Source organism: Serinus canaria, chromosome 3 (genome assembly GCF_022539315.1).
Source record: "Serinus canaria isolate serCan28SL12 chromosome 3, serCan2020, whole genome shotgun sequence".
NCBI lineage: Eukaryota > Metazoa > Chordata > Aves > Passeriformes > Fringillidae > Serinus > Serinus canaria.
Window position 1 is genome coordinate 9,474,582 of NC_066316.1, and position 12,325 is coordinate 9,486,906.

At 49.0% G+C, this 12,325-nt stretch overlaps 1 long non-coding RNA gene across 1 annotated transcript; it reads left to right on the top strand.

Annotated features, from left to right (window-relative positions):
• Positions 1 to 553: 553 nt before the first annotated feature.
• Positions 554 to 4,051, top strand: LOC127059392 (uncharacterized). Its single transcript, XR_007777142.1, has 3 exons — positions 554 to 1,577; positions 2,354 to 2,459; positions 2,744 to 4,051. It is a non-coding gene; the product is annotated as an uncharacterized LOC127059392 (long non-coding RNA).
• The last annotated feature ends 8,274 nt before the right edge of the window (positions 4,052 to 12,325 follow it).

Below are 12,325 nucleotides of genomic sequence, written 5' to 3' on the forward strand. Positions count from 1 at the left end.
GCCGAGCGCTGGCGATTGGAGTCACCCGGCCTTGTTCTAAGGCTGGGTACCGAGCTCCTGTCGCTGCCAACTGCGAGAGCCATCCCAGATTCAAACCCAGCCACTTCTGCCTGGCAGAAGCACGGGTTTGGAGATGGATTTTAGTGGAAAAGGCAGGACCATGGAAGGGAAAGGTGAGGATAGAAGTTAGCTAAAAGGCCAGAGCCAAATGGAAAAAAAATCCCCCCAGATTTCAGGGAAAACTGGTCCATGGTGGTCAGTACTGGCTCTGTGTCAGAGTAGGTGGCTGGTACCTACAGATGATCCTGCAAGGACGGACACCCATGGCATCAGAGCATTGTCCCATTCATTTACGCTGCTTTCTCCTTTTTGACAGTGGCCAAATCCCTCATAGTGTCAGCCAGGACAGGGACTGTGGCCACAGCTGAGCCCAGACTGGAGATGGTTATGAGATGCAAATCCCGTTGCTTTCTCTGCCATCAGTTTTGGGTCTGACTACAGATAAATTTCGGGTTCTTCCTCTGCTTGCTGATCAAGTCCAACATTAGGTTGGCATTATGATGCTATAGAAACACCAATAAGTCTTGCCTGCTGGCTGAGAGGACTTTGTGGTTTGCAGAAATAGCAGTCACAGCTGTGTGAGTTTTCTCTTGTGGATTCACAGAAGGCCAGCCTCCAGAAGGAATCTTCTTTCCCCTCTTACCATTGGAGCCTTCTGTATTTCCCTTCAGACTTCCTAACTCAATGCAGCTCAGAGGAATTAAACACAGGGTAGTTCCAGGAAAAAGAAAACTAAAGAAATTGTCCCAGAAATAAAAACCCCTTGAGTGTCTCACCCATTAGATGTGTTGATGTGAAAGGTGGGAGCTCACTGAACCCACTTCTTCCCTTGCATGGCTCAGTCTCCCACAGAGGTGAGGTTGGATCTGAGCCACTCTCTGTTGGGAGGAAGGGTCCTGTGGCAGCCCAGAGAGGCTGTGCTCATTGCCAGGGAACAGCTGTGCCCTGCATGTGCCCCCTGCAAGGAGCTGTGCTGCTGCCAGGGCCCCTGGAGCTGTAGGGCTGCTGAGCTGTGGGGCAGGGAGAGGAGCAGGGTTGTGCATGTGCAGCTGAGCCATTCCTGGAGAGCACAGGGCTCTGGGCTCCCTGCTGTCCCAGGGCAGTGCAGAGGCCAGGCTGTTCCTGTGGGAGCTCTGGGGAAGTGGGGCAGGGTTTTCCCCTTGGCCTGCCTCAAGTTGCTGCCAGCAGGGGCATGTTTCCCTGTGCAGCTGTTTAGAAGTTTCCAAGGAATCTGTCCCATGAAATATGGAGCTTCAGATGCTTTAGGTTTGCATTGATACATTTTGTGTCTCCACTTTGCAGGCCTGACTGGCTTCTCTCTTGCCAAGATGTTTTCCCTGGCAAGTCCCTCCATGCTCCTTCCCTCCAAGCCCTTGCCTCCCATCCTGAAGAGCTCTCTTTCAACCATCCCAAGCCAGATATTGAGCAGAGAGCAGGAGACTGGGAAACCTGGCACCAGCTGGGATGAGGACAATAGAAAAACCCAGGAGCTGAGTTCAGAGGGAAAAGGACATAAGGTAGGGAGACCAAGCTAAGTCCAATGTGGTAAATCTTCAGTTTCTGTGCTATAGGAAGAGCTCCGAGTCCTTTTCCTGTGCTGTGAGCCCAGGGACATCCTGCAGAATGGCTTTGTGGGGCCTTGGCCTGTGATCAGCACTGGCTGTGAGACGCCTTAGGGGCAGGGCGAGAACAGTGATCTAAACCCACTGCCATGCCATCCAAAAGGCCAGTGGCACCCCAGAGCACCTTTGTCACCCTGATTTTCTAATATTTTCTAATCCTTCTGATGTTTACCTCCTTGTGGAGAACTTTCTCACACACTTTCTGTAGATAACACGTTGTTTTGCATTCCTTTATGGAGGAGGAGAAACTTGATGGACTGTTAGTTTGTCCAGTGGCATTGGAGAGGTGGCATTGTCACCCTCCAATCCACTGTCACTTTTGGAAAACTATAAATATTGGGGTCAGAGAATAAACTTCCTCTTTTGCTCTTCACCTCGGAGCAAGGTATGCGTCTGTTTCTTTCGTGTCCGGTAGCGACACACCTTGATGCCAATGCCAGCTGGAAATGTAGCCACACTTCCAGATTAGTGAGCATGATGAGTGAGCTGAGAAATGTGTGACATGGTCTCTCCCTCTCCAGTTCCCTTTCTATTCCCCATCCCGAGCCAAGCTGCTGCATCAGTCAGACTTTTCCTGCCAGGTCCCAGTTAAGAGCATGGCTAAACCTCTTGAGGCATGAATGTGGACAAGCTCGAGTCTTTATCTGAGCACTCTCTTCTACTATTTCCAGGTTTTCTTGATGCCTATAAGTTCCAGTGTTGGGGTTATGAAGAAGAGGTCATTGCTACCGCCTTTGATCCCCTCTATATGCAAGGCAGACCATCCAGCCCTTGGCAGTGAGTACAAGGTGAAGGCTGAGCATGGCTCAGCCTCACACAGAGGGGAGGTGGGAGCTGGGCCTCTCTCTGTTGGGAGGAAGCATCTATGCCAGCCCAGAGAGGCTGTGCACATTGCCAGGGAACAGTTGTGCCCTGCATGTGCCCCCTGCAAGGAGCAGGAGCATGTTTCTCAGTGCAGCTATTTGGGAGTTTCCAGGAAATGTGTCCCATGAAATATGGAGCTTCAGATACTTTAGTTTTGCATTGTGGCCTCTGTTATATTTTGTGTCTTCACTCTGCAGAACTGACTGAGTGTGGTGATCCCAAACACTTTTTCCTGGACACTCCCCATGTGCCCTTACGTGCCAAGTTCTTCTCTCCCATCCAGAAGAGTTCTCTTTCTTCTGAGCCCAATAAGATGTGCAAGAAGAAGGAGAAACGTATGAAAAATCACACTGTCTCTGATGACAGCTGTGGGAATAAGAAGGAGCTGATCTCAGCAGGAAAAGGATGTAAGGTCAGGAAAGAAAGCAAAATCCTGTGTGGTAGATTTTCAGTTTATGTTCTGTAGGAAGTTCTGAGACCTTTTCCTCTGCTGTGAGCCCAAGAGAGCCAAGGAAGAGCTCAGCTGGACACTGTGGTGCTTCAGGCTGTCTTTGCAATGGGTGTGTAGTGCAGACTTCATGTCCTCAGCATGTATCAATAACAGGAGAGGTCTTTGAATGGTTTCTGGGCTCTGTCCTGGCTCCTCCTCTGCCTTAGGGCTGAGAAAACACCAACAAGCAGTCAGAGCAGCTGAAGTTGTCCACTCTGGTTTAGTGTATCTCAGTCTATCCCTCAGCATTTCTCTTTCTATTCTGTATCTGAGGCCAAGCTGCTTCATCAGTCTGACTCTTCTTTTCCTGCCCATGTCCCAGCTATAAGAGCATGGCTAAATTTCTTGAGGCATCGAGTGGGGCAAGGCTGGATGCTTGAGCTGAGCAGAGTGTTGTACTCTCTCTAGGTTTCCTTGATGCCTGTGTGCTCCTGTGCTGGGGTTATGAAGAAGGGGTCGTTGGGACTGCCTGTAATCCCCGCTATACGCAAGGCACACAACCCAGCTTTTGGCAGTGAGGGGAAGGCTGAGCATGGCTCGGCCTCACACAGAGGTGAGGGCAGAGCTGGGTCACTCTCTGGGAGGAAGGTGGGAGGAAGGGTCCTGTGGCAGCCCAGAGAGGCTGTGCACATTGCCAGGGAACAGTTGTGCCCTGCATGTGCCCCCTGCAAGGAGCAGCCGGAGCATGTTTCCCAGTTCAGCTCTTTGGAAGATTCCAGGAAATCTGTCCCATGAAATACGGAGCTTCAGATGCTTTAGGTTTGCATTGCAGACTCTGACATATTTTGTGTCTTCACTTTGCAGATCTGACTGGCTACAGTCTTTCCAAAAAGTTTTCCCTGGACACTTCCTATGTTCCCTTACCCTTACCTTACACAAAGTACTTGCCTCCCATTCAGAAGAGCTCTCTTTCCTCTGATCTCAGGAAGAAGCTGCCACCTGTCTGAAGAGTATTTAAAGAACAGGATTTATGTGTTAGGGTTCATAGTTACAGGTATTCTGTATGTTCTGTATCTTCCGATATTTAGATGAAATTTTGAATAAATGTGTTTTGATTGTATCTTTAAATGTCGATGACGTATTTTTAATTGCATATATTTTATTTTGATGATTTAAAAAACCTAAATAAATAAATTTAATTTAAATAAACCAAAAGGAGAATGTGAGACCAGGACCCGCTAGCCTAGAGGTTATGGGAGTGCAGCTCACTTGATGTGCCAGAGTCTCACCACATTCTTTCCTTACTGGGCCTCTCCTCTTCCTCTTTTGCCATGTTTTCTTTGTGTTTGCTGCTGTTTCTAACTTGTCATACAACAGGGCCACACATTGACATGTTTGGGGGACAATCGATACAAAAGATCCTGTGTAGTCAAAAATTTTTTACCTAGATGACTCCTGTGCTCACCAAAGGCCTGAGCAAAGAAACAAAGAGAAGTGTGCCCAAATGGCAAAGGTTTGCTCCTTTACAATCTCACACGATCTGCCTCACCTGGGTAACCTGCTCCCAGTGCCTCACTAGCCTCACAGTAAAGAGTTTCTTCCTACAAAATTGCAAAGAGAGTAAAAATATTTCTGTAAATACATCAGCCACAAATGGGGGGCTAAGGAGTACCTCTGTCTTCTCCTGGATGTGGGGGGAAACACGGGACAAAGGATGAGGAAAAGACTGAGGAACTAATGTACTCTTCCCTGGTTAAAAACTGTCAGGATTGCTGGGCCCAGGGAGTGGTGGAATTCAGTGGAATTCAATCCAGCTGGCACCTGGTCACAAGTGGTGTTCCCCAGGGCTCAGCACTGGGGCCAGTTGTGATTCCCACCTTTGTCAATGATGTGGAGGAGAGGCTCAAAGGCACCTCAGGCAGTTTACAGACCATGCCAAACTGGGTGAGAGTGTTGATCTGCTGGAGGGCAGGAAGTCTCTGCAGAGAGATCTGGACAGGCTGGATCATGAGCTGAGGCCACTTGCATGAGGTTCAACAAGGTGAAGGCCACAGGCTGGGGGCAGAGTGGCTGGAAAGCTGCCCAGCAGAAGAGGACCTGGGGATGCTGGAAGGCAGTGGCTGAACGTGAGGCAGGTGTGCCCAGGTGGCCAAGAAGGCCAATAGCATCCCATCCTGGGATATGCTTTAGTGGTGGCCTTGGCAGTGTCAGGGGTCTCAGGTTATTGGAAGGACTCTATGATCTTAAAGGTCTTTACCAATGGAATTCTGCAGTTCTAAACCTCCATTCCTGTTTTGAAGGATGCAATCCCAAAGAGACCTGCGTTTGTGTTTTGAAGGAATTTAGCACTGACCTGTCCTTGAAAGTAATAGGAATTAGGTTTTAAATATTATCAAAACACTTTAATTCCTTGATCTTAAGCTGTGTGTTTGAATTGAGGTGCTTTTGTACAGGAAGGTTGGACCATGGGATAAATGCAGGCAATTCAGCTGGCAAGGGCTCTTGTTTCATCTGCTTTTCTGCTTCCTTTCCCCATAGGTGAAGGTTTGGGAGTATTTGTCTTGTGCTTTGACTTCTGGCTCAGACTTGCTCATGGATGTGTTGTAAAAACTTATCTACCCCTTTGTAGTGCAAAATGCTTGCAGACTGGTGGGAATTGCTAAAGACAAGGCTTACAAACCAGCCCCCAGTATGATTAGCCCAGTGTCCCTGCTTAAATACAGATATGCTTATATTAAAAAAGAACGAACTATTCTAACTCCCCTGCCCCCTCCCATTTTTTAAAATTTTTTGTAGCTCTTGGGGCAAGACCTGTGTGCCATTCTAACTCTTTGTTATTAAATGTGTGAAGTGCTGTGGCTGCTGAAGCACCAGCCTGAGTTCAGTGGGAAAGGTGATTATATCGGCACACTGAACACTGGGGGCATCTGATGCAGGATGCAAAGGTTCTTTGAATAGATAGGAGAAATGAGACTTGAAGAAATAATTTCGCGGATGCAGAAAAAGGGATCAAACCCAAAGGTCCTGTGGCTCAGGCTTCGTTATCCCAAATCAGGCAGGATTAATTTTATCTACTCTGTTGGGGAGTGTTTCCGAATGACCTGCCCTGTGCTATTTCCATTAGGAAAAATTTGAATTGCCAGTATTAGCCAAGATCAGAAATTTTTGAGGCAGATCATGTTTATGTTGGGTTTGGGTGTGTCTTCAATAAGGAAAGCAGGAAATAAACCCCTGGAACAATGAAGTAGAGCAAAAGAGGATTGTTTGGATGGTGAATTTGTTCCCTACAGCTCTTGGCCAACTTAGTTCTGGGGTCATCCACTGGGAAGTGCAAAGCTGCTTTTCCTTCAACTGCCTGGTGCCATTGTTCATGTCCCAGCAGTTTGTCTGATGTGAAGACAATGCAACAAAATCCCACAACAGCAAGCTGCAACCCAGGACTGAGTGGGAATTACAGAATTAGAGGCCTTGAAAAGCAGCTTTGGAAAGGGTCTATATCCTAGACAGTGTGAAACCCTCAGGCCTGGCCAGGCTGGGCTTAGGGCTGGGTGCCCTTGGGAAGGGCATGGAAGGGGGGATGGAGTTGGGGTGGGGTTTTGCAGCCATGGAAACAAGAGATCCATGGGGAGCGTGTCACAAAGGGGCAGCCCCAGGCTGGGCAGCTGAAGGTTGTGCTTGACACGGCCCCAGCGGCAGCAGACGCGTCTGGCTCTGCCTCTCTCTGTGCCAAGCGCTGGCGATTGGAGTCACCCGGCCTTGTTCTAAGGCTGGCACCGAGCTCCCGTCGCTGCCAACTGCGAGAGCCATCCCAGATTCAAACCCAGACACTTCTGCCTGGCAGAAGCACGGGTTTGGAGATGGATGTTAGTGGAAAAGGCAAGACCACGGAAGGGAAAGGTGAGGATAGATGTTAGCTAAAATGCCAGAGACAAATGAAAAAAGAACCCCGATTTTATCTCCCTGCTGGCTTTCCAGTGTCAAAATGAGTAGAAAAAAAGGAAGGCATTCCGCAGGAAATGAGAAATGTTCCCTGTCCTTTTGCCTGCCCTTGTAGGAGAAAAGCTTTCCTTCGGGCTGTTTCTAATCTGAGCCCTTTGAGATGTGAAGGAGATTCATGGACATTGCCTGGTTTTGCACTGGGAGAAATAGGGAAGCCTCATCTGATAGAAAGTCCTTTTGAATTTCCCAATGAAGGAGAGGGAGACATCCAAATGGATGCAGCCTAGGCAGGGTGTGAGTTTGTCATCCTCTGACAGCACAAGCCCAAAGCCACCTAGGGCAGGTTCACCATGACAAATCTCTTCCCTGGCTGTCTCTGCCTGTGTCAGTGTTGCAGGCTGAGGCTGGGGCAGGAGATGCCTTCTGCCTTGTGCCTGTCCCTGCCTTGCCTGATCCCTGACAAGTGGAATTGTGCCAGACAAAATGCTGTGTCTGGTGCATCTGGTACAGGCAATGCTTTCAAGTTGGAAGCCTCATTGACACAGTTGTTGTTCCATTGGCATCTCTGGGTGTGTAATGATAGGAGAGATGAGAGTTGGGGAAATAATTTTGCTGATGCAGAAAAAGGGATCAGATCCCTTGGTTCCTCAGCTTAGGGTTAGTGCTGCCCGTCCTGTGTGTGGCCCCTTTGGAATCACTCCTTCATTGCTGATCTGCAGCTGCAATTCTTAATGCAGTTCAAGAAAAGTATTGGCCATTGAAGTAGTTGAATTTTTGTTGGAAAAATTCTAGGCTAGGAATGACCTATGTCATTCATCCATACATGTGTCTCTTTTCTTACTGACCAGGACATGTTACAGAGGGAACAAAATCCAGTTTTTAGACCGGAATTCCTCTGATAAAGCTTGGCTACCACATTAAGTCTCTGTGGAACCATGTAAAAAATTAGTTCTCTTACTTCCAACAGTGTAATTGGAGAGTATTTCAGAATGACCTGCCCTGTGCTATTTCATTTAAGAAAATTTGAATTGTCAGTATTAGCCAAGATCAGAAGTGTTTTGATGCAGATCATGTTTATATTGGGTTTGGGTGTGTCTTCAATAAGGAAAGCAGGAAATAAACCCCTGGAACAATGAGTAGAGCAAAAGAAGAATGTTTGGAGGGTCAGAAGACTTACAGCTCTTGGGCAACTTAATTCTGGGGTTATCAACTGGGAAATGCAAAGCTGCTTTTCCTTCCACAACCCGGTGCCATTGTTTGTGTCCCAGCACTTTGCTTGATGTGAAGAGAATGAAACAAATCCCACAAGATGCAACCCAGGACTGAGTGGGAATTACAGAATTAATGGCCTTGAAAAGCAGCTTTGGAAAGGGTCTATATCCTAGACAGTGTGAAACCCTCAGTCCTGGCCAGGCTGGGCTTAGGGCTGGGTGCCCTTGGGAAGGGCATGGAAGGGGGGATGGAGTTGGGGTGGGGTTTTGCAGCCATGGAAACGAGAGATCCATGGGGAGTGTGTCACAAAGGGGCAGCCCCAGGCTGGGCAGCTGAAGGTTGTGCTTGACACGGCCCCAGCGGCAGCAGACGCGTCTGGCTCTGCCTCTCTGTGCCGAGCGCTGGCGATTGGAGTCACCCGGCCTTGTTCTAAGGCTGGGTACCGAGCTCCCGTCGCTGCCAACTGCGAGAGCCATCCCAGATTCAAACCCAGACACTTCTGCCTGGCAGAAGCACGGGTTTGAAGATGGATTTTGCTAGAAAAGGCAAGACCACAGAAGGAAAAGGTGAGGATAGAAGTTAGCTAAAAGGCCAGTGACAAATGAATAAAGAACCCCAATTTTATCTCCCTGCTGGCTTTCCAGTGTCAAAATGAGTAGAAAAAAAGGAAGGCATTCTGCAGGAAATGAGAAATGTTCCCTGTCCTTTTGCCTGCCCTTGTAGGAGAAAAGCTTTCCTTTGGGCTGTTTGTAATCTGAGCCCTTTGAGATGTGAAGGAGATTGATGGACATTGCCTGGTTTTGCACTGGGAGAAATAGAGAAGCCTCATCTGATAGAAAGTCCTTTTGAATTTCCCAATGAAGGAGAGGGAGACTTCCAAATGGATGCAGCCTAGGCAGGGTGTGAGTTTGTCATCCTGTGACAGCACAAGCCCAAAGCCACCTAGGGCAGATTCACAATGACAAATCTCTTCCCTGGCTGTCTCTGCCTGGGTCAGTGTTGCAGGCTGAGGCTGGGGCAGGAGATGCCTTCTGCCTTGTGCCTGTCCCTGCCTTGCCTGGTCCCTGACAAGTGGAATTGTGCCAGACAAAATGCTGTCTCTGGTGCATCTGGTACAGGCAATGCTTTCAAGTTGGAAGCCTCATTGACACAGTTGTTGTTCCATTGGCATCTCTGGGTGTGTAATGATAGGAGAGATGAGAGTTGGAGAAATAATTCTACTGATGCAGAGAAAGGGATCAGATCGCTTGGTTCCTTGGCTAAGGGTTAGTTCTGCCAAATCCTGGGTATGGCCCTTTTGGAAAGACTCCTTCATTGCGGGTATGCTGCTGCAATGATGAATGCAGTTAGTGGGAAGTATTGGTCATTGAAGTAATTGAATTTTTTTTCTGGATTAATTCTGGGCTAGGAATAACCTATGTCATGAATCCATAGCTGTCTCTCTTTTCTTACTGACCAGGACATGTTACAGAGGGAAAGAAATCCAGTTTTTAGACAGGTATTCCTCTAATAGTGCTTGGCTGCCACCTGATTTTATCCTTTTGAAACCATGTAAAGAATGAGTTGATAAAGTTCTAACAGCTCTTTTGGGGAGTATTTTAGGATGACCAGCCATCAGGTATTTCCATTAGGACATTTTGAATTGTCAGTATTAGCCAAGATGAGAAATGTTTTGAGGCAGATCATGTTTATATTGGGTTTGGGTGTCTCTGCCATAAAGAAAGCAGGAAAAAAAACCCTGGAACAATAAAGTAGAGTCAAAGAGGAATGTTGGATGGTCAGAGAGCCTACAGCTCTTTGGCAACTTAGTCCTGGGGTTATCTACTGGGGAGTGCAAAGCTGCATTTACTTCCACCACCTGGTGCCATTGTTTGTGTCCCAACACTTTGCTTGATGTGAAGAGAATTAAACAAAATCCCACACCAGCAAGCTGCAGCCCAGGACTGAGTGGGAATTTCAGAATAAAAGGCCTTGAAAAATGGCTTTGGAAAGGGTCTATATCCTAGACAGTGTGAAACCCTCAGGCCTGGCCAGGCTGGGCTTAGGGCTGGGTGCCCTTGGGAAGGGCATGGATGGGGGATGGAGTTGGGGTGGGGTTTTGCAGCCATGGAAACAAGAGATCCATGGGGAGTGTGTCACAAAGGGGCAGCCCCAGGCTGGGCAGCTGAAGGTTGTGCTTGACACGGCCCCAGCGGCAGCAGACGCGTCTGGCTCTGCCTCTCTGTGCCGAGCGCTGGCGATTGGAGTCACCCGGCCTTGTTCTAAGGCTGGGTACCGAGCTCCCGTCGCTGCCAACTGCGAGAGCCATCCCAGATTCAAACCCAGACACTTCTGCCTGGCAGAAGCACGGGTTTGGAGATGGATGTTAGTGGAAAAGGCAAGACCACGGAAGAGAAGGGAGAGGATAGAAGGGAGCTAAAAGGCCGGAGCCAAATGGGAAAAAATCCCCCCAGATTTCAGGGAAAACTGGTCCATGGTGGTCAGTGCTGGCTCTGTGTCAGAGTGAGGTGGCTGGTACCTACAGATGATCCTGCAAGGACGGACACCCATGGCATCAGAGCATTGTCCCATTGGTTTACGCTGCTTTCTCCTTTTTGACAGTGGCCAAATCCCTCATAGTGTCAGCCAGGACAGGGACTGTGGCCACAGCTGAGCCCAGACTGGAGATGGTTATGAGATGCAAATCCTGTTGCTTTCTCTGCCATCAGTGTTGGGTCTGACTACAGATAAATTTCGGGTTCTTCCTCTGCTTGCTGATCGGCTCCAACACTGAGGATGGTTTTATGGTGCTACAGAAACACCAATATGGCCTGCCTGGTGGCTGAGAGGACTTAGTGTTTTGCAGAAATAGCGTCAGAGCTGTGTGGATTTTCTCTTGTGGATTCACAGAACGCCAGCCTCCAGAAGGAATCTTTTTTGCTCTCTTAACATTGGAGCATTCTATCTTTACTTTCAGACTTGCTAACTCAGTACAGCTCATAGGAATTAAACATAGGGTAGTTCCAGGAAAAAGAAAACCAAAGAAATTGTCTCAAAAATTAAAAAAACCCTTGAGTGTCTCACCCATTAGATGGTTTGATGATAAAGGTGGGAGTTCACCCAACTCACTTCTTGCCTTGTGAGCATGGCTCAGTCACACACAGCGGTGAGGTTGGATCTGAGCCACTCTCTGTTGGGAGGAAGGGTCCTGTGGCAGCCCAGAGAGGCTGTGCTCATTGCCAGGGAACAGCTGTGCCCTGCATGTGCCCCCTGCAAGGAGCTGTGCTGCTGCCAGGGCCCCTGGAACTGTAGGGCTGCTGAGCTGTGGGGCAGGGAGAGGAGCAGGGTTGTGCATGTGCAGCTGAGCCATTCCTGGAGAGCACAGGGCTCTGGGCTCCCTGCTGTCCCAGGGCAGAGCAGAGGCCAGGCTGTTCCTATGGGAGCTCTGGGGAAGTGGGGCAGGGTTTTCCCCCTGGTCTGCTTCAAGTGTCTGCCAGCAAGAGCATGTTTCCATGTGCAGCTGTTTAGAAGTTTCCGAGGAATCTGTCCCATGAAATGTGGCGCTTCAGAAGCTTTAGGTTTGCATTGCAGGCTCAGATACATTTTTTTGTCTCCACTCTGCAGGCCTGACTGGCTTCCCTCTTGCCAAGAGGTTTCATCTGGCAAGTCCTTCAATGCTCCTTCCCTCCAAGCCGTTGCTGCCCATCCCCAAGAGCTCTTCTTCTCCCAAGACAAGCAAGATGTTCCATGGAGAGATGGAGATGGGGAAACGCGGCACCGGCTGGGATCAGGAGATGAGACACAAAGAGCTGACTTCTGAGGAAAAAGGAACTAAGGTAAAGAGACCAATCTAAGTCCAGTGTGTAAATTTTCTGTTTGTGTCCTGTTGGCAGAGCTCTGAGACCTTTCCCCTGACAGCAACCGACCCTTTCAGTGGAGTTTGAACAGGTCCTGATCTGGCTCATTAGCTGGGCGAGAAATGATGGGATACTAAGGATGGGTGTGCATCTGCCCCTGCTGCCTCCAGCCCCATTCCTGGCCATGCCATTGGGGGCCCTGGAGCAACTTGGACAGGCAGAGAGCTTGCAGAGAGCAGCAGGGCAGGGAGCTCTGCTGAGCTTCCTAAATGCCAGTGAGGCTGAGATGATGGATGTGTGGGAGCTGGAGAGCAGCGAGCATGGCGAGAGCTCAGCAGCATCTGGGCTCAAAGGCTGCTGGG